This window comes from Aythya ferina (genome assembly GCF_964211825.1).
Source record: "Aythya ferina genome assembly, chromosome: 1".
Taxonomy (NCBI): domain Eukaryota; kingdom Metazoa; phylum Chordata; class Aves; order Anseriformes; family Anatidae; genus Aythya; species Aythya ferina.
The window spans coordinates 102470997-102489662 of NC_140296.1; the positions used below are offsets into that span (position 1 = coordinate 102470997).

Sequence of the window (18666 nt, forward strand, 5' to 3'; positions counted from 1 at the left end):
TCCATTGTCCTGGTTTCAGTTAGAACAGAGTTAATTTTCTTCCTGGTAGCTGGTAGAATGCTATGTTTTGGCTTAGGATGAGAAGAGTGCTGATAACACCGCGATGTTTTAATTGTTGCAGAGCAGTGCTTATACCAAGCCAAGGACATCTCAGCTTCTTACTCTGTCCTGCCAACAGGCAGGCTGGGGGTGCAGTAAGAGCTGGGAGGGGACAGACCCAGGACAGCTGACCCAAACTAGCCAAAGGGGTATTCCATACCATCTGACGTCATACTAAACAATATATAGGGGTGGCTAGCCGGGGGAGGGGGCCGGACTGCTCGGGGTTAGGCTGGGCATCGGTCAGCAGGTGGTGAGCAATTGCATTGTGCATCACTTGCTTGTACATATTATTAGTAGTAGTACCATTATCATCATTGTATTATTATTATTATTATTATTGTTATTATTGTCATTATTGTTATTATTGTTATTATTGTTATTATTTATTGTTATTATTACTTTCCTGTCTTGTTAAACTGTCTTTATCTCAACTCATGGGCTTCACTTTCCATTTCTCTCCCCCATCCCAGAGAGGGAGGGGGGAGGGTGAGCAAACGGCTGCGTGGTGTTTAGCTGCCGGCCGGGTTAAACCACGACACCATCCTATCAGATCCCTCTGTAAAGCCTTCCTACCCTCAAGCAGAACAACACTTGTGCCTAACTTGGTGTCATCTGCAAACTTACTGAGGGTGAACTTGATCCCATTGTCCAGATCATTGATAAAGATATTGAAGAGAACTGGCTCCAGTACTAAGCCCTGGGGGACTCCACTAGTGACCAGCCTTCAACTGGATTTAACATCATTCACCACGACTCTTTAGGCCTGGACACCCAGCTAGTTTTTAACCCATCTTTAGGCCTGGACACCCAGCTAGTTTTTAACCCATCAAAGCATATCCAAGCCATAAACAGACATTTTCTCCAGCAGAATGCTGTGGGAAATAGTGTCTAAAGCCTCACTGAAGTGTAGGTAGACCAAATCCACAGCATTTCCCTCATCCACAGAGAATGTCACCTCATCATAGAAGAAGATCAGGTTTGTAAAGTAAGACCTGCCTTTCATAAACCCATGTTGACTAGTCCTGATCACCTGATTTTCCTGTAAGTGCATGATGGCACTCGAGATAATCTGCTCTGTGAGCTTCCCTTTCACTTAAGTCAGACTGACTGAGTTGAGTTTAGCTCTGGAACATACAATGGATGTCTTTAAGAACAGCACAAAAATATTATCAGAAAAAGCAGCACAAGGTAGTTTAGAAACTGGTAACCAAGAATTTAAAGTCTTGAGATACTACTTGGTATTTATAGATATGTAGTACAAATATGGTACAGATCCGTTGCAGTGATATTGAAAATAATGGAAACTCATATGCATACATATTACTCTAGACAAAAATTCACCCATGCAAGCACAGATGAATTGTTATCATTTACCCCAAATGCAGTTATTCTGGAGAATGTTTTCAATGTCTGCTATAATGACACATTTCAAGACTGGAATTTCCTCCTCTCTGATTACAGTTTAAACACTTCATGTTAAACTCAGTGGAATAAATAGTCTGCCTGCCACAAAATGGAAGTCATGAGTTTTGAAAATATCTTTTGCAAAAAATTGTTGGAACTTTTGCATATTTTGCACATGAAAGAAGAAATATATTGGTCCATAGTGAATAACAATTTTATGTTTAAATATATCATAATATGAAAAAGCAACAACAAATATACAGGTTTGCTTCTTAAGACAACATTTATTTCCTTGTGTTTAAGAAGAATTCTTTCCTATACTGCAGTCCTTGAATGAAGACTTTTATAGTTTTTTCAAGGAGTTTCTTCATTTGTAGAAATATTATCTGAATATAATGAGTCAACAATCTTTCTTTCTCCTTTTTCCTGTATGTATTTGAACATATATTTCCAATACTTGTTTTATTGTGTTCTTACGTTCATGGAAATTTTGTCCTTTTACTTTTGGAAACACTTTATTTATTTATTTATTTATTTATTTATTTATTAAATAAGCTGGCTGTGTTCACAAAGATTTGGAATTTTGCCTTTTGTGGTGAGTTTGCTTTTGTTTGGATTATGAACTTCTGTAACATGTAACTCAAAAGAGGTTCAGTTTCCAAGAGGAAAAACAGATTGATGAACTGTAGTGATATTATATTTATGAAGCAAAGTACATTCCAAGCATTTTTCCCATGGCAAAAGTGTTATATTTGCATAAATTGGCTATGTATACACAGTATATATATACATATGTATATACAGAATAATCTTGAATAGATCTTTGAGACTGTAAATTTCTCCCATGACCTGATACCTCTGCATGCAAAAATTTACTTGCAGCAGCAATCTCCAGAGATGTCAGGAATTAGAGTGAGCAACACACACTAGAGCACATTTAATGGGGAAGTTAAAGATATTAAGAACTATCTTGTTTCTAATAAGAAGCTGTAATTAATTATAAAATAAGAAAGGGTCAAGCAATGACACATCAAATTCTTTCCTCTTACAATGTACAAAATACATTGTGTTCTACTATTGCAAATTAATTCTGTTGGAAGAGGTGGAAGTGAGGTGGGAGTAACTATCATTTAATATTTTTTGTTTTAACTTTTTCATCAGTATATTTCTCTGTTCTTTTATGTTCTACTTGATTTGAAATATATTCTCATAATTTTATTAAAGTTGGAAGGAACAAGGGACAGTTGAAAGCACTCCTTCATATTGTAAAAAGGGTATCCAGTCCTCTGCACTTTTCAACTCTATCCAACTCGAGAAGCTTTCTAAAATGTTTGCTGGTGATTAAGTGGAAATAGAAGACAGATCAACATTATATGGGTTAAGTATTCTGTATCTTTGGCTTAAACTCTCTAAGTTTACACCAAATAGATTAACTGTGTTGTCAGATTAACTCTGATTTTCACAGATTGCTGCCTGTTTTGAAACTAATTAAGCCATTAATTTTGTGTTCAACTTCAGATTGAGAATTTAATGCAGCAATTTATTTTGTAAAAGCATAGTCATTTTAATCCTTGTATATCCACAATCTTCAAATATGTATTTAACTACATAGTATCATATAAAAATTAGTGCTGATGAGCTCTTTTTCCTTCATTAATGCAAAATCACAAATGCAGTGTGAACACAAAACTACAATCTTGCTAAGCCTCCCTTAGAAAGTACTAAGATAATATAGAATAAATTAAGGGAAAAATAATTGAAAACTCATATTGAAAATAATTGAAATGATGTCAGTCAATATTTGTCTCCAAAGAGTAAGAGACTAGTAATTTTAATACACTCTTCTCATAACTGATTTCACAATTCCTTATTTTTCTAAAAATTCACAAGCTTTCAAAGTATGTGTGGATTTATTTCCCATAACTTCAGTAAGACCATTATTTCTTTTAGTAAACTCTAAATTTATGGGCCTGAACTGTTCTTTATAAACACAGTAACATTACTTCTATAAAACAGTTTCCTCCTCTTTCTCTGTTGTAATATTACATGCCAGGATGAATTTCTAAAATTTACTTAATTATGTGGTTTTACAAGACACAATGTAAGTATAACTCACAAGTATAATAAGTATTCTGGTTATGGTTGTCTGGTAAAGATGAGGTTTCTATACATGCAGAAGAAAAATACAACTGTTAAAGTTTAGTCCACGCAAGGACTAAAGAATGTCTCCAGTATGAATTTTAATACTGTTTTTTTTTTTTTTTTTTTTTTTTTAATAGAAATAATTTTCATAATAAATTGACATATTTATGGGTTAAAGCTAATTTATTTATGTCCCTCAAGACATGGATTTTTTATTTTTTTTTAACCTTTAAAGGGATAAAATCCCTTCCCAAAAGAAATATGTGGTCTCCATTAAAGGAGAAGAAAGCTTTTAAGGGAGGTGGAAATCCTTGTTATTAAGTTCTCTTGAGAAACTTAATAATAAGTACTTGCAAATAGTTTGGACACAGAAAAGGAAAACTTAGAGCTCAGGTTTATATCTTCAGGGAGGAAAAATAACAAAACCTAAAACAAAACATGCTCTCCCCACCCCTCTAAAAAACAAAACAAAACAAAACAAAACAAACAAACAAAAAAACCCACCCACACACATACACACAGACACAGACACACTCACACACACAAAACACAAAAAAAACCACCATAGCTAGTGCCAGAAAATGTACACCACGGAAAGCCAAGACTCTACATCTTCTACATCTTTAACTACTAGGTACAAGGCATGAAAGACTGCTTCCAGATCCCACTGAAGTTCATGAGGATATCTGCAATCAACTCCAGTATGTAGGATCAGATGATTATTTTTCTAGCTTGGGTTAACCACAAAATATTAGAAACTAAAATAATGGCAGTCTTGTTTAAAGAAAAGTGGGTTGAGGTATTTTTTTTAATAAGATTTTAATATTGCATTAGCACCTTCCTTCTTTTTGATGCCCTTGTTGCTGTTCTCTTGACATTGAAACTCAGGTATTTTCAACCATAAATATTAAAACTAATAGCTTTTCAAATTTTCAGTTTTTAAGAAATACAAAGACATTACAGCAAATGTAGAGCTTCTCAAATGGAGTATTTCTGGTGGCAATTCTGGGTGGTAATGCTGTTTCTGGTGGCACAGAGCTGCAAGAAGGTGCAGACTGAAGTACAGTTGGGAAAAAACCTGGGGCCAAATCAAAAAGTTCTTGCTCTGCTCTAGCCCTTGAGCTTGCCACAGCCACATTTTTCCAGCCACATTTTCTGCTCTACTCACAGCAATGAAGTGCATCATTATGTTGGGATAACCTATTTGACTTATATATGTATACATACTGGAAAAAGTGGTTAGAGTGTTGGGGACAAGCGGATGAGAAATGGAACAGAGTTACATCTAGGAAGGCACATGGAGAATTAATGATATATACCAGGACATTTTTGATTGAAAATTTTACAGATCCTTGCTTGATATAACAGGCAACATGCTTCAGGGACCTGGATCATTTCACATTGTAGTATTTTTGTATACCATATCTTGCATATAACAGGTTTCTAATAGATTTCAATTTTTTCTATTCATAATTCTGGCCAACAACGATACAGCAAAGTATCAGGAACATTATAAAGAAGATGAGAATAGGCAGCATATAAAATATTTTGCCACAGGAATTTTGTATATGAGCATTACTTACTTTCCTTTTCATATATGTGCAGTCAGCTCTAGAGGCTCAGTTTATGCTTTGGTTTCAAATGCCAAGTTTAGTTTGGCTCTGCAATGAAAGATTTTGGTTTACAGGAATCTAATGGTAGCCTTTCCAGAAAAGCTGCCCATATAAAGACATTTGATTGAAAAAATTAATATGTTCTACAAAATTCTCTGATATGTCTTTTGGTTAAAAATACAGGGCATTAATATTAATAGTCAAAACAAACAAAAAAAGACAAATACTTACAACAATGGTAGATGATCCAAATCATATATGTATATATATTTTTAAACAAAAACCCAATGTGATGTAATAATTTTCTTGTACAATGGTGAATTCTCAGTTCTTATTGTATATGAAGGACATTTTCTTAACCAGCACTATTGCTTTTATCCAATACTATTGCTAACATGCAGTTGTGTCTGTTTATATTACCAAATTATCATATAAACATAAATCAAAGAAAGGCATAAGTGTTTGCAGCTGTTTTACTAAAAACAAAATAACTTTTGGCAAGTTGTTCTTGCCTGTAACTATAAAGCACTGTGAGACAGTCCTGTAAGCAATCAGAGATAGGAACACACAGAAAGACGGGGAGAAACTAGAACTGTGTATATCTTTTCCTGCAGAAATTTGCACATCAGTGCCAGCAGTGGCTAAAAAGGCCAAAATTTCTGTGTCCCCCTTTCCTGCTGTTAACTTTGTGACCAACCCCCTGTCAATAGAAAACAACAACAAAATCAACAATAAAAACTTCTGTTCTTTCATGAATCATCTTTCCTTGATTTAAACTTTCATTTGCAGTACATTCTAATCTTATCTTTCTCTAGTTCTCACCAAAAGCATCCTTTTCTATCTCCATCCCCTACAGATGGTATGAGGCCTTACTTTTACTTATAGTGATGGAGAGCAGCTCATAAAACTTCTTGTCAAGAATGTTGACATTGTCACTAGGTGGAAAAACTCATGTTAAGCTGTGTCAGCTGGATGTATATTTTAACAAATAAGAATGAATAATTTTATTTTGTTTCACATGACAAAAAATGTGAAGAGGCGATAAATAGAAATATAATATGAGCCTGATTATTGTACCATAGATCACTGTTTTTAACTTTAACACTCAGAGTTAGTCAGCGAAAGACTCTGAGAAAGAATAGAAGGATACTTCATTTTTGTAAGTCCCACCAGGACACTGAGGTCTCATGTACTGTCAAAGGTGGGATCTTTGCTGCAGTACAGAGCAAACAGTTTACTTGTTCCTAGTGATCTGTGTAGAAGTGGAGATTATGTCTGAGAAGGGAAAGGGATGTGAGGCTGTGTCTACTAAACAAAGTACATACATGTTTGCAAGAGCATGCAAGGAGAACCATTATTCCAACATCAAGAAATTACTGAGTACTTCATCAGTCATAAAGATTAATAGCAGCTACCTTTCTTTTCCCCTAGATATTCTACACTTGTGAAACTGGAACAAAACACTGATTTGCACTATGGCTTATGTTTCCAATAAAGGATAAGTAGAGAGAATTCTTCTACCACTCTTTCACCCACCTTTTATGATATGAGAAATAACAAGTCAGACAAGCAATTCAGGCATCATCCAGAGCTTCTGACACAGACAGAGGAAATCATAGAATCATAGAACAGCTTGGGTTGGACAGGGCTTTAAAGATCATTTAGTTTCACCCTCTGCCATGGGCAGTGTTGCCATCCACTAGATCAGAAATTAGCAAAAGAACAAGGAAAAAGTATAACTGAATCCACACCAAACAAGCAAATACATCTGTGGATATATACTGTAATATATGATATATGCTGCAATAACTGTTTGTGTGAGTGAAGACAGAGAAAATGAGGGAAGGAAACAATATATTAACATGGATTGGTGTGGTGGTTCTACCCTGCTGGGCAGCTGAACTCCGCCATAGCCACTTCCCCTTCTCAAAGAAAAAGGGAGAGAAAATACAATGAAAAAGGCTCAAGGGTTGAGATAAAGACAGGTATATCACTTACCAATTATCATCACAGGCAAAACAAACTCAGCACAGGGAGATTAATATAATTTACGGCCTATCACTAATAGATTAGAGCAGTGACAAAATAAAAAAAAAAAAAAAAAAAAAAAAGAACAAAAAACTAAAACCAACTTTCCCCAATCCACCCTTCTCTACGTCCTCCCACTGAGCCACACAGGGGAACAGGAAATGGGGGCTGTGTTCAATCCCTTACACTTCATCTCCGCTGCTCCTTCATGGTCACTCTCTGACGTGTCCATTGTGGAATCTGCTCTACCATGGTAAGCTGCAGGAGGAAAGCCTGCTCCATCATGGGCCCCTCCGTGGCCACTGGGGAACTTCAACTCCATTGTCTGGAGTACCTCCTGCCCTCCTTCTGCACTGACCTTGCTGTCTTCTGGGCTGTTTCTCTCTCCCAGCAGCTGTTGCATTTTTTTTTTTTTTTTTTTTCCTGTTTAGCAGTTTTTAATTTTTTCTCCCTTTCTCAAATCTGCAGAGGCACAAACAACCTTGCATATTGGTTTGACTCTTGCCAGAGGCAGGTCCCTTTTGGAGCTGCTGGAACTGGCCCATATCTAGCATGGGGCAGTTTCTGGACTCTTCTCACAGAAGCCCCTCAAAACCCCCTACTACCAAACCCTTGCCACGTATACCCAATACCATGAGTGTGAATAGGAAGAGGAGTAACTGTATCAGTACTTGATGGGAATATCAGTAAGGATATTTCTAGGTGGATTTTTATATATTTTGTCTCAAGGAAAAGTGATATGTTTTTAAGGCAGTGTAAGGATAAAGCTGACAGATTCATTTTCAAAGTTTAATTTTTAAGAAATTTCTTATGAAAAAACATATATATGAGATACAGAAGACAAAGGTGGTAAAGGAAAACAAGAAAAAATGAAAGAAAAAAAAAGGAGATGAAAAGTTAAGCAATGCAGAAGATGTAGAATTGGACTATTTGCTTGGGAAGTGGATACCTATAAAAGCTCATCATTTTTTAAATTATTATTATTTTGAATAGGCTGTGACAAACATGATTAAACAGGTGTGTGCAAATCACATTGTATTAAATTGAGTCCTTCAGTGATGTTATTCAAAGGTGAAATGTTCAAATATCAGAGATTCTCCAGCCTGTGCTCTTTGATACATCAGGGACTATAGTTCATTTTGGCATTCATTCAGTCTGGATAAAAGATATGTTTGAGAAAATACAAATTGATTACAAAGATAGAATCGCAAAGCACTACTACTAAAATGTTTCTGAAACTATACGATATGAAGTAAAAGTAGAGAGGCAAAGTTAAAAGCACCTGGGGAAATGCATCTCTCAGTTACAGTCATTTCCAAATTACTGTTTTTCTTTGTCAGTATTTCCTTGCAAATGGAGAACTGAAACTTGTTAGCTCATTCCAGCTGGGGCTATCCAAAACCAAGACACTCCAAAAACAGTTTTATTCTACTATTTCCTCAATTACTTTCCCATCGCAAAGGCCACAAGAATCATAGGACAAGCAGAACAAGAAGGAGAAAAGATGGACATATAGCAAAAATCCTAAAACTTTGCCAAGGTCTTTAGATGCATATTATGTAAACTCTCCAACAGTATGAAGGTGTTAGTATATGTGCACAAGTCAGAATAAGAAATGTTTAAGCAGGACTTCATCCTCCTTTTATTCCAGCTCTTCTGTTATTTCTTTCTGTTGCTTATGGCATTCAGCCCTTGAATCTGCAGAGAAGACCTATGTGAAAGACTAACACTAACTAGCCAAGGTAGGGGTGTTGGCTGTAATTAAAGGACCAAAAGGAGAACTTGGTTCTTGAATCTCTCAAATCTCAAACCTAATTGCTCTTCACCCACACATACTAGCTAAGCAATGATCCTGGTGATGTTCTACATTGGAACATATATGATAAGATTTTTGGTATTTATTAGCTATGTAAAAGACATATCTTTGGGTATAAAACAACTGTATTGAGTCTGCTGTCAAACAATAGTGTTGTTTGTACAGGTGGGAGTGACTTCTGTATACATTTGAGTGTCCTTTCTATATTGCTATTCCAGTTGTGAAGTATCTGAAGATTCATCTTGTTGAAATATTACAGTGCTGATCATTGTAATTTCTTCCTCATTTGTATACAAATAGGCTAGGAAGACCTTCACAGTGTTTTGATTAACTCAGGAAAAAAATGTTTTTACAGTCTGTTGATCCACTTAATGATAATGGTCTGTTGATCTAGTCATTTATATATAAAAAAAAGCCACCCCCTTGAGATAAGCTCGATTTTCTTGTCAACAGCTGTTGTCAGACAATCCCTGAATTCTTTACTGGGCTTCAAGAGCACATGGCCCTTCTGCCGTAAGCCTTCTTACATGGGCTTGTTACGACACAATCCTGGTTTTGGAAGTCTTTTTTTTTTTTTTTTTTTTTTTTTTTTTTTAATTGAGACAGATCTCTGCCTTTTTATTTTGAAACATCAATTTTCAATTTGAACATAAATTAGATATTAAAAAAAAAATAAAGACAAAAGTCAGTCAAATATTATTTGTTCAGATCAAATTCAGCAGTTCAGCGCACTTAAAATAATTTCCTCCCGTCATGGTTGCTATATCAAATAGTCTGTTGTGTGCAAGTCTTGTTCTGGCCTAGAAAATTCACTGGTATTTATATAAAGCTGTATTGTGATTGCCTGTAGCATTTTTTGATTAAATTATCCTGAAACATTTCAAATTCTCTAAACAAAGCAAAGAAGAAGCAGTGTTTCCTTTCCTAATACTTAACTCTGATACTGGAATCTGCTGAAGTCTAAACATAAAACAGTGATGGAAATAAGAATGGGCAAAGCACCAACAGCCTTATTTTGGTTAATTAAAAAAATCTGAAACCGACATTCCAACAGAAAAGTAACTTAAAATAAATCCTTCTAAGGCTATCTTGAATTTCTTCAATATCCAGGTACACATTTTTGAACACCAGCGCTCTGAAATTTTCATGCTTCAAACAGAAATTTTAGTAGGAACAGGCCAGTATTTTATGACATGAGTACATTTTTCACCCTAGCTGTTTTTAATAATATATATATATATATATTGTTAACCACTGTCATCTACGGGGCAGAACTGGCAAACTAAAATGACATTGATATCTGAAGATCAATGTAAGTACTCTCCATATTTTAATAACAACCTGGCATTTTAACAACACTCTAAAATTTAGAATGGATAAATAAAATAAACACAATAATCAACTTTAGGCAAAGCAACCATGAGATGATTAAGTTTAGGATCTGTTGGAAGGAAGGGATATAAGCAGCAGAGTAAGGACTCCGTACTTTAAGGGAATGAACTACAGCTTTTCATGAAGCTCCCAGATAGTTTCCCTTGTGAATCTGCCATGAGGAAGGCTGTCCAGGACAGTTGACTGATTTTTAAAGGAAATTTGTTGAGTGTTTCGGGAGCTTAACATTTCATTGAGGAAGAAAACTGGAAGTTTTGGCAGAAGGCCTACTTGGCTAAATGGGAAGCTTCTCGGTGACCTAAACCACAAAAAGTAGGTATACAAGAGTTGGAAACAAGCATTAGCAACAGAAGTATTAGCAGTAAAAAATGCTGCTTTGGTGCTTAGGGAATGATCAGAAAGACCAAAAGGCACTTGGAGCTGGGACTAATGTGAAACCTGAAGATCAACAAAAAGGGGTTTTACCAGCATTTCATACAAAAGTGAGGTTCACGGAAAATATTGGGCTGTTAAATTTATCCCCTTAGTCCATCATGGGCAGTAATATTCCCTTTCCCCATATATGAGCATGATTTAGGATGGAGAGGGCCAGCTAACAGTGAGGGAGCCTGTGAAAAATTACCTGTGAAAAATCACAGCCAACCTAGAAGGTTCCTGAAGTCTGGAGAAAAAATCTAAAGATATTTTCAACTTAAAAAAAAAAAAAAAAAGCAAGAAGAAAACCTGTGAAGATACAAGCTGGTTATATTCAGCTCTTACAAGAAGGGATGGACTGTATCATCTCATCCTGGAATTCATTTTCAAGCACACAAAAGATAGGATAGTAACTTGATGTAGTCAAAATGGATTTACAATGGGAAAGTCAGGCTTGATTGATCTCACTTCTTTCTACAATAAAATGACTGGCTATGGCATTTTCAGCTGGAAGCTGAGAAAATATCACCTTATAAGTGGTTTAAAAATTGTCCCATCAGCTTAATTGCAAAGGGTCATGTTCTGTTCCTTGATATTCACCTGCCAATGTGTGTGATACCACAGGGTTTAATACAGTGGCCTATGCTATTTAACATCTTCCTCAATAATAAATGGGGTTATTGTACTGGGTCTGGCTGGAATGTTAACTTTCCCGGCAGCAGCCCATACAGTGCCATACTCTGCACTTGTAGCTGGAACAGCAGTGTTATCACACCAGTGTTGTGTCTACTGCTGAGCAGCAGTGGCACAGCATTGGGCCCTTCTCTAACCCTCCTAGGGGGTGGGCAAAAAGTGAGGAGAGAAACATCACTAGGGCAGCTGACCTAAACCAATCAAAGGGATATTCCATACCATGTGATGTCACACTCAGCAATAAAAGGTGGAAACAGGAAGAAGGGTGGAGGGGTGGGCTCTCGTTGGGAAAACGTCAGTCCTCCTCTCGAACACAGGCTGCGTGCGTTGAGGCCTTGCTTCAAGGACGTGGTCAATCATCGCTCATTTGTGGGAAGTAGAGAGCAATTTCTTTCCGCTGCATTTCCATATAGCCTTCATTTATTTTGTTTGTTTGTTTTCCTCCCTTCTTTTTATTTTTCCCTTTTCCCCTCCCTATTCCCCTTTCCCTTTTTATTTCCCCTTAGTTAAATTGTTTAGTTCATGGTAGTCTTTATTTAATTGTTATTATTATTTCCCTTTAATTAAATTATCCTTATCTCAACCCGTGAGTTGTTCTTTGCTTTACTTCTCCCCCTCCTCATCTAAAGGAGGGGGAGTGAGAGAGCGGTTGTGGGGTTTAGCTGCCCAGCACAGTAAAACTACCACAGTTATATCAGGCTGGTGGATAGTCACTAGTGGGGTTCCCCAGGTCTCCATTTTAGGGCCAGTTCTTTTCAATATTTTCATAAATGACTTGGATGTGGGACTAGAAGGTGTTCTGAGTAAGTTTGCAGATGATACTAAATTGTGAGGAGTTGGTGACTCTGTCAAGGGTGAGGAAGCCTTGCAGAAAGTTCTTGACAAATTAGTGAGCTGGGCAATCACCAACAGCATGAAGTTTAACAAGAGCAAATGGTGGGTTTTGTGCCTGGGAAGGTTGACCCTGATTATATGTATAGACTAGAGGAAGAAAGGCTGGAGAGCAGCCCCACCGAAAGGGATCTGGGGGTTCTGGTCAATGGCAAGTTGAACATGAGTTAACAATATGTCCTGGAAGCCAGGAGGGCCAACAGTATCCTGGGGTGCATCAAGCATGGCATTCCCAGCTGGTCAAGGGAAGTGATTGTCCCACTCTGTGCTGGTGCAGCCTCACCTCAAGTACCGCATGCAGTTTTGGGCACCACAGTATAGAAAGGACATAAAACTATTTGAGAGCATCCAAAGGAAGGTATGAAAATCATGAAAAGTCTAGAGGGGGAGATGTATGCGGAGCGGCTGAAGTCACTTGATTTGTCCAGCCCAGAGTAGAGCAGGCTGAGTGGAGGCCTCATAGTGGCCTGCAGCTTCCTCAGGAGGAGCAGAGGGATAGGTGCTGAGCTCTGCTTTCTGGGGACAGCGACAGGACCCAAGGGAACGGCATGGAGCTGGGACAGGGGAGGGTCAGGCTGGGTGTGAGGGAAAGGTTCTGCACCCAGAGGGTGGTCGGGCACTAGGACAGGCTCCCCGGGAAGGGGTCATGGAACCAAGCCTTCCAGAGTTCAAGAAGCATTTGGTCAACTGTTGTGGTTTAACCCACCAGGCAGCTAAGCACCACACAATGGTTCATTCATACTCCTTCCCCCCCACTCAACTGGGCTGGGGGAGGGAACTGTGAGGAAAAAAAAGGTAAAAGATTATGGGTTGAGATAAAGACAGTTTAATAGAACAAAAAGGGAAGAGAATTAATAATAAAGAAGATGAAGATGATGATAATAAAATGTACAAAGCAAGTGATGCACAATGCAATTGCTCACCACCTGCTGACTGACATCCCATCCCCAGGCAGTGTTCCCCCATGATGCTGGCCAGCCACTCCACTGTATTAATTGTTCAGCATGATGTCATATGGTATGGAATATCACTTTGGTCAGTTTGGGTCAACTGTCCTCGTTCTGTCCCTTCCCAGCTTCTTGTACACCCCCAGCTTCCTTGCTGTCTGGGCAACATGACAGGCTGAAAAGTCCTTGGCTTAGCACAAGCACTGGTCTGTAACAACTATAACATCAGTGTATTATTAGCATTATTCTCATCCTAAATCCAAAACACAGCACCATAGCAGCTACTAAGAGGAAAAGTAACTCTATCCTAGCCAATACCAGGACAATAACACTCTCAGACATGTTGTCTGATTTTTGGGTGGTCCTGTGTAGACCCAGGAATTTGACTTTATGGTCCTTGTGGGTCCCTTCCAATTTGGGATGTTCTATGATTCTGTGATTCTATAGTATGAATGATGACACGGGGTGCACCATCAGTAGTAGTGATTACACTAAATCAAGGTAGTGGCTGACACTCATGCAGTAGTACCACATGGTGTTACAGAGGGTAATGGTGACAAAATGCATCTTGGAAGGCTCAAGCTTCATATCAGGAAAAAAATATTTTCACTGATAGGATAGAGTTATACTTGAACAGATTACCTGCAGAGACTGTGAATCCTCATCCTTGACTTGACTAGACAAAGGTCAGTCTCTAGCCATAGCTGAAATAGCATTTACCATCCTCTTCCATCTACAGGAGAAGAGATCTGAAGATTTTCGTTAGCATGCAATGGAGGAATGATTCAATAATAGATACTAGAACAGCTGTTATTCATATCAAGTGTTCAGTTGAAGAGGTTGAGGCAGCACAAGATGAGCTTCCTAGTGACTTTAACTCAGTATTCTTTAGGGCCATTATGCCCTAAGGTTCTGAAAAGAACATGTTTGTGATTATTTGCTAAATATAAAACTGTTTGATAATAAATATTTAAAAGACATATCTGGTGACTGGAAAGCAATAATTTATTTTTTTTCTTGGGTTGCCCTCCTGAGCAATGAGGTCACCTCTCAGCCTCCTTTTCTCCAGACTGGACAACACAAGTGTCATCAGACTCTCCTCAAAGGACATGCCTTACATCCTTTCTACCAGCCTCATTATTGTCTACATTTTAGCTCAGTAGTAAAGGACATTGGTAACTCTGTAGATAGGAGAGAGCCATAGAAAATCAAAAAGCCTTTTTAAAAGGAGAAAAAAAAAAAAAAAGAAAAAATTGCACAAGTGCCTGTGTGCAAAAGGAAAAACCTTAACTAAATTCTATTGAAAGCAACATTAATCTTCCCGTTAACTTCAGTAGGCTTTTAATGGATCTTATTTGTGATATATAAGAGCAAAAACCGGGAGTCTCATAATTCATCCTTAATTATCCCAAATATTCATTTAAGGAAATCCTGACTCAAGAGAAGTCAATGAAGCATTGCCATTGAGTTACAAAAAGCCAGGATCCCTACCAGGATGACACATAGTGGAACTAGTTGAAGATTCTGCTATTAACCTTGGTACAGACAGCAAATCTGGTATTTAATTACCACACAAACTGAAATAATAACTCAGTAATAAACAAAAGATATCCTTATTTTCTTAATTTTAGAAAACATTGGTATATATAAGTTCTGATAAATAGAGCTTGAATATCATACTATGCTATTGTTTGTTGTTAAAGGAATACAAGCTGTTATTTCTGTAGTCACCTAGTCATTCAAAATCACTTTTTTTGATTAAAATATATTGATACAATATGTTGAATCAATATACAACATATAAATTTACAACATTTATGCTAGAATATCTAAAGCAAAGTATGAAGTGACTCTTCAAATATTTCAGGCAAAAGTTATTTATTTTCAGTTTTGCAACTATCACACACACACACACACACAAAAAGTTCACATTGCTCAAAATATTTCTGATGAACATGAAGTAAGCTAAAAATGTCATGTCCCCCCACAAAGGGAAAAAAATGTTGTAAACTTAACAAACCAGAAATTCTGGCCTTTTTCCAATTTGTTTTTTGTTCCAAAAATATGGCAAGCATTCAGAAAGCTCTTTTACGTCCTAAACAAGGATATAAAGCGGGTGTAACATGCTTTTTTTCTGGTTGTTTGCTGCATAACACTCACAGTGTAAGAGCAAATCATTCAGATAAAAAGTCAGTATGTCAGTATGTCAGTTAAAACACAGTGTCATACCTAACAGCCTTCCCAGCCTGCAGAAAAGGAGGCTGAGAGGTAACCTCACTGCTCTCTGCAACTTCCTGAGGAGAGGAAATGGAGAAGGAGGTGCCGGTCTCTGATACTCTCTGATATGGTCTGGAATCTTATTGTTATTGTCTGGCAACTATAATTGGTATAACAGATCTCAGACCCTGAAGGTCTGGTTAGAGCACAGGAGCTTCGCATTACTTTTAGGCTAATGAGACAATCATGTTGGAAGAGAGTGTCCTTCATGAGCAATGGAGTGTTCCAGGGTGAATTTGCATATCAGTTATTCTCTTCACTGCCTTCTTTCTTATCTAAATATTTGGTTCTTGATGTTGTGATGAAACATGTCCATTTGTTTATATATATATATATTTATCCCATTATTAGAGAGTTATCGAGTATGGATTGGAAATATCAGAATGGTAAACAGGGTCACTTTAGAAACACTCTCATGAGAGACTATGGTCTAATATATGAGTTCTGACTGAAGCTTTTCAATTTCTAAATTGTATGTGAATTTGCTCTTTCAAGTCTCTCTTCTTAGCAACCTGTTTCCAAGATCTGTGAAGACTTCATGCCTATGTCAAATTTAAATTGAAGTGTTCCAAAGGGCTTCTGAGGGAGAAACAGTGCAGATGTTAATATTTTTAGGTCATATTTAGGCAATTTCAATAGAAGACTAGGCTAAAAAATGTACTCATGCCTAAGATCCAGAAGTGCATTTTTTCTTGAGCAATGGAAAAGGCGTGTAACAGTGTAGTTAATATTTTCATAAGAGGAAATATAAAAATTAAAATATGCCCTGTTTTTCTCATGACACTATTTTTGTTGTTTTTGTTAAATCTGATAATAAAAGAGAATGTGTTGTAAAACCTTAACACAAATTGTTAGCACTTGAATGAACATCAGATTATATTAAGTGGCATCTCTCGGAGGCCTAAAATATTGATAAGCTTGCATAAATGGATTGTTCTGAAGATGCATTTGGAACAATGGCAAGGTAGCATAAAGACATTTGCCAGGCAGCTTTAACCACAAAACCAAATGAGCCTCAAGAAATAGACTTTAGGAACCTTATCTTTATTCATCTCTAAAGGCCACTAGAATCCCAAGCACAAATACAGCCTGGGTGGAAAATGAACTGGGAGCAGCCCTGGGGAGAAGGACTTGGGAGTGTTTGTCGATGAGAAGCTCAACATAAGCCAGCAATGTGCACTTGCAGCCCAAAAAAACAATCATATCCCAGGCTGCATCCAAAGAAGTGCGGCCAGCAAGGCAAGGGAGGCGATTCTCCCCTCTACTTTGCTCTCCTGAGTACTAGGTTCACCTGGAGGACGGAGGAGGCTCTGGGGCCCCCAGCACAAGAAGCACATGGACCTATTTGAATGATTCCAGAGGAGGGCAATGAAGATGACTAGTGGACTAGAGCACCTTTCCTGTGAAGACAGGCTGAGAGAGCTGGGGTTGTTCAGCCAGGAGAAGAGAAGGATCCAGAAGACCTTATAGTGGCCTTCCAATACCTAAAGGGAGCCTACAGGAAAGCAGAAGAAAGACTCTTCATCAGTAAGTGATAGGACAAGTAATTGATAGGACAAGGAGTAATGGCTTTAAGTTAAAAGAAGGTAGGTTTAGATTAGATATAAGAAGGAAATTCGTTGTTGTGAGGGTGGTGAGGCACTGGAACAGGTTGCCCAGAGAAGTTGTGGATGTCCCATCCCTGGAAGTGTTCAAGGTCAGGCTGGAAGGGGCTTTGAGCAACCTGGTCTTAATGGTATATATGTGCTCATGGCAGGGGGGATGGAACTAGATGATCGTTTAGGTCTTTTCCTACCCAAACAATTCTGTGATTCTATGAATTTTATGCCAAACCTCCTAGCAATTCATGACAGTGCAGACGTATATTCTGCTTGCAAACTATCTAAAAAAAAAAACAAAACACACAAAACCAAACCAACCAAACAACAACAACAAAACAAAACAAAACAAAACTAAACTAAACTAAAAATGATCAGTCATTTTGGAAGTCAACATTACTTTGCCAGTCCTTGCTGAATCACCAGAAAAACCTTACTTGAAATACCTTACTTGAAATATAGTTTAGTGTTTTTCCTTCAATGGTTGCACAAATGCAAATACTAGCACAGTATAAAACTGACAGAGCATCGTGCCACGTGTCCCACAGGCAAAACTTGAGGCATAAGAGCTTGGTCTGAATTTTATGGTTCTTTGGTTGACCAAAAGCTTGGGGCAGCTAAACAGCAGTTTTGGATTTTGATGTTCAAAATGCACATCTACTCCATATCTGCTGCTTGTCAGATTTGACAATGACAAAGTTCCAGCACAACTTCTCACAAAAGAATGCAAATAAGAAGTCTATCTGGTGTGCTGAATGTCACAAACAGAAAGCAGAAGTCAGAATAATATTCATAATTTCTAATTATCATAGTATATGTACTTCAGAGGTTATGTTGAAGATGCACGACATTATGGTTTAAATAACAGTTTTTGGTGTACAAAGCAATTAGGACAGCTCATGATTAGTCAATGAAGGTACTATGTTTAGGGTACAACTTAAAACTTGACAATTTGCTGCATTAATATAAGGCAGTGGCTACAATGAATATGTCTGTGTGGGCTAATCCCAACCCACCGAGCAAAAAGGTACCCGGTGGTATATTCACGTCATAGCCATGATGTTATCTGAAGAGTGTTAAAGAAAAGAATGGCTGGATACATTAGTGTAATTGAAGGTTGAAGGGTGGGGTGGCAGACAGGAACTGTGCTATCAGAAGAGAAACTACTACTTTATTCATGGCTGTCTCCTTACAGATAGCAGAAGAAACCCGAGCTGGATGCTTAACAACATTGTAAACATAAAAAAAATGAAAATAAAAAATGTTTTCTCTTAGGAGGTAAGTCATAAACTTAATTCCCTGTCATATCCTCTGAACAGCTAATAAATGCTAAATCTGTTCTTCATAAA

General features: G+C 37.5%; 1 long non-coding RNA gene across 1 annotated transcript; it reads left to right on the forward strand.

Moving 5' to 3' along the window:
* Positions 1 to 17005: 17005 nt before the first annotated feature.
* LOC311430076 lies at positions 17006 to 18666 on the forward strand. The gene is made up of 2 exons (XR_014688541.1): positions 17006 to 17246; positions 18513 to 18666. It is a non-coding gene; the product is annotated as an uncharacterized lncRNA (long non-coding RNA).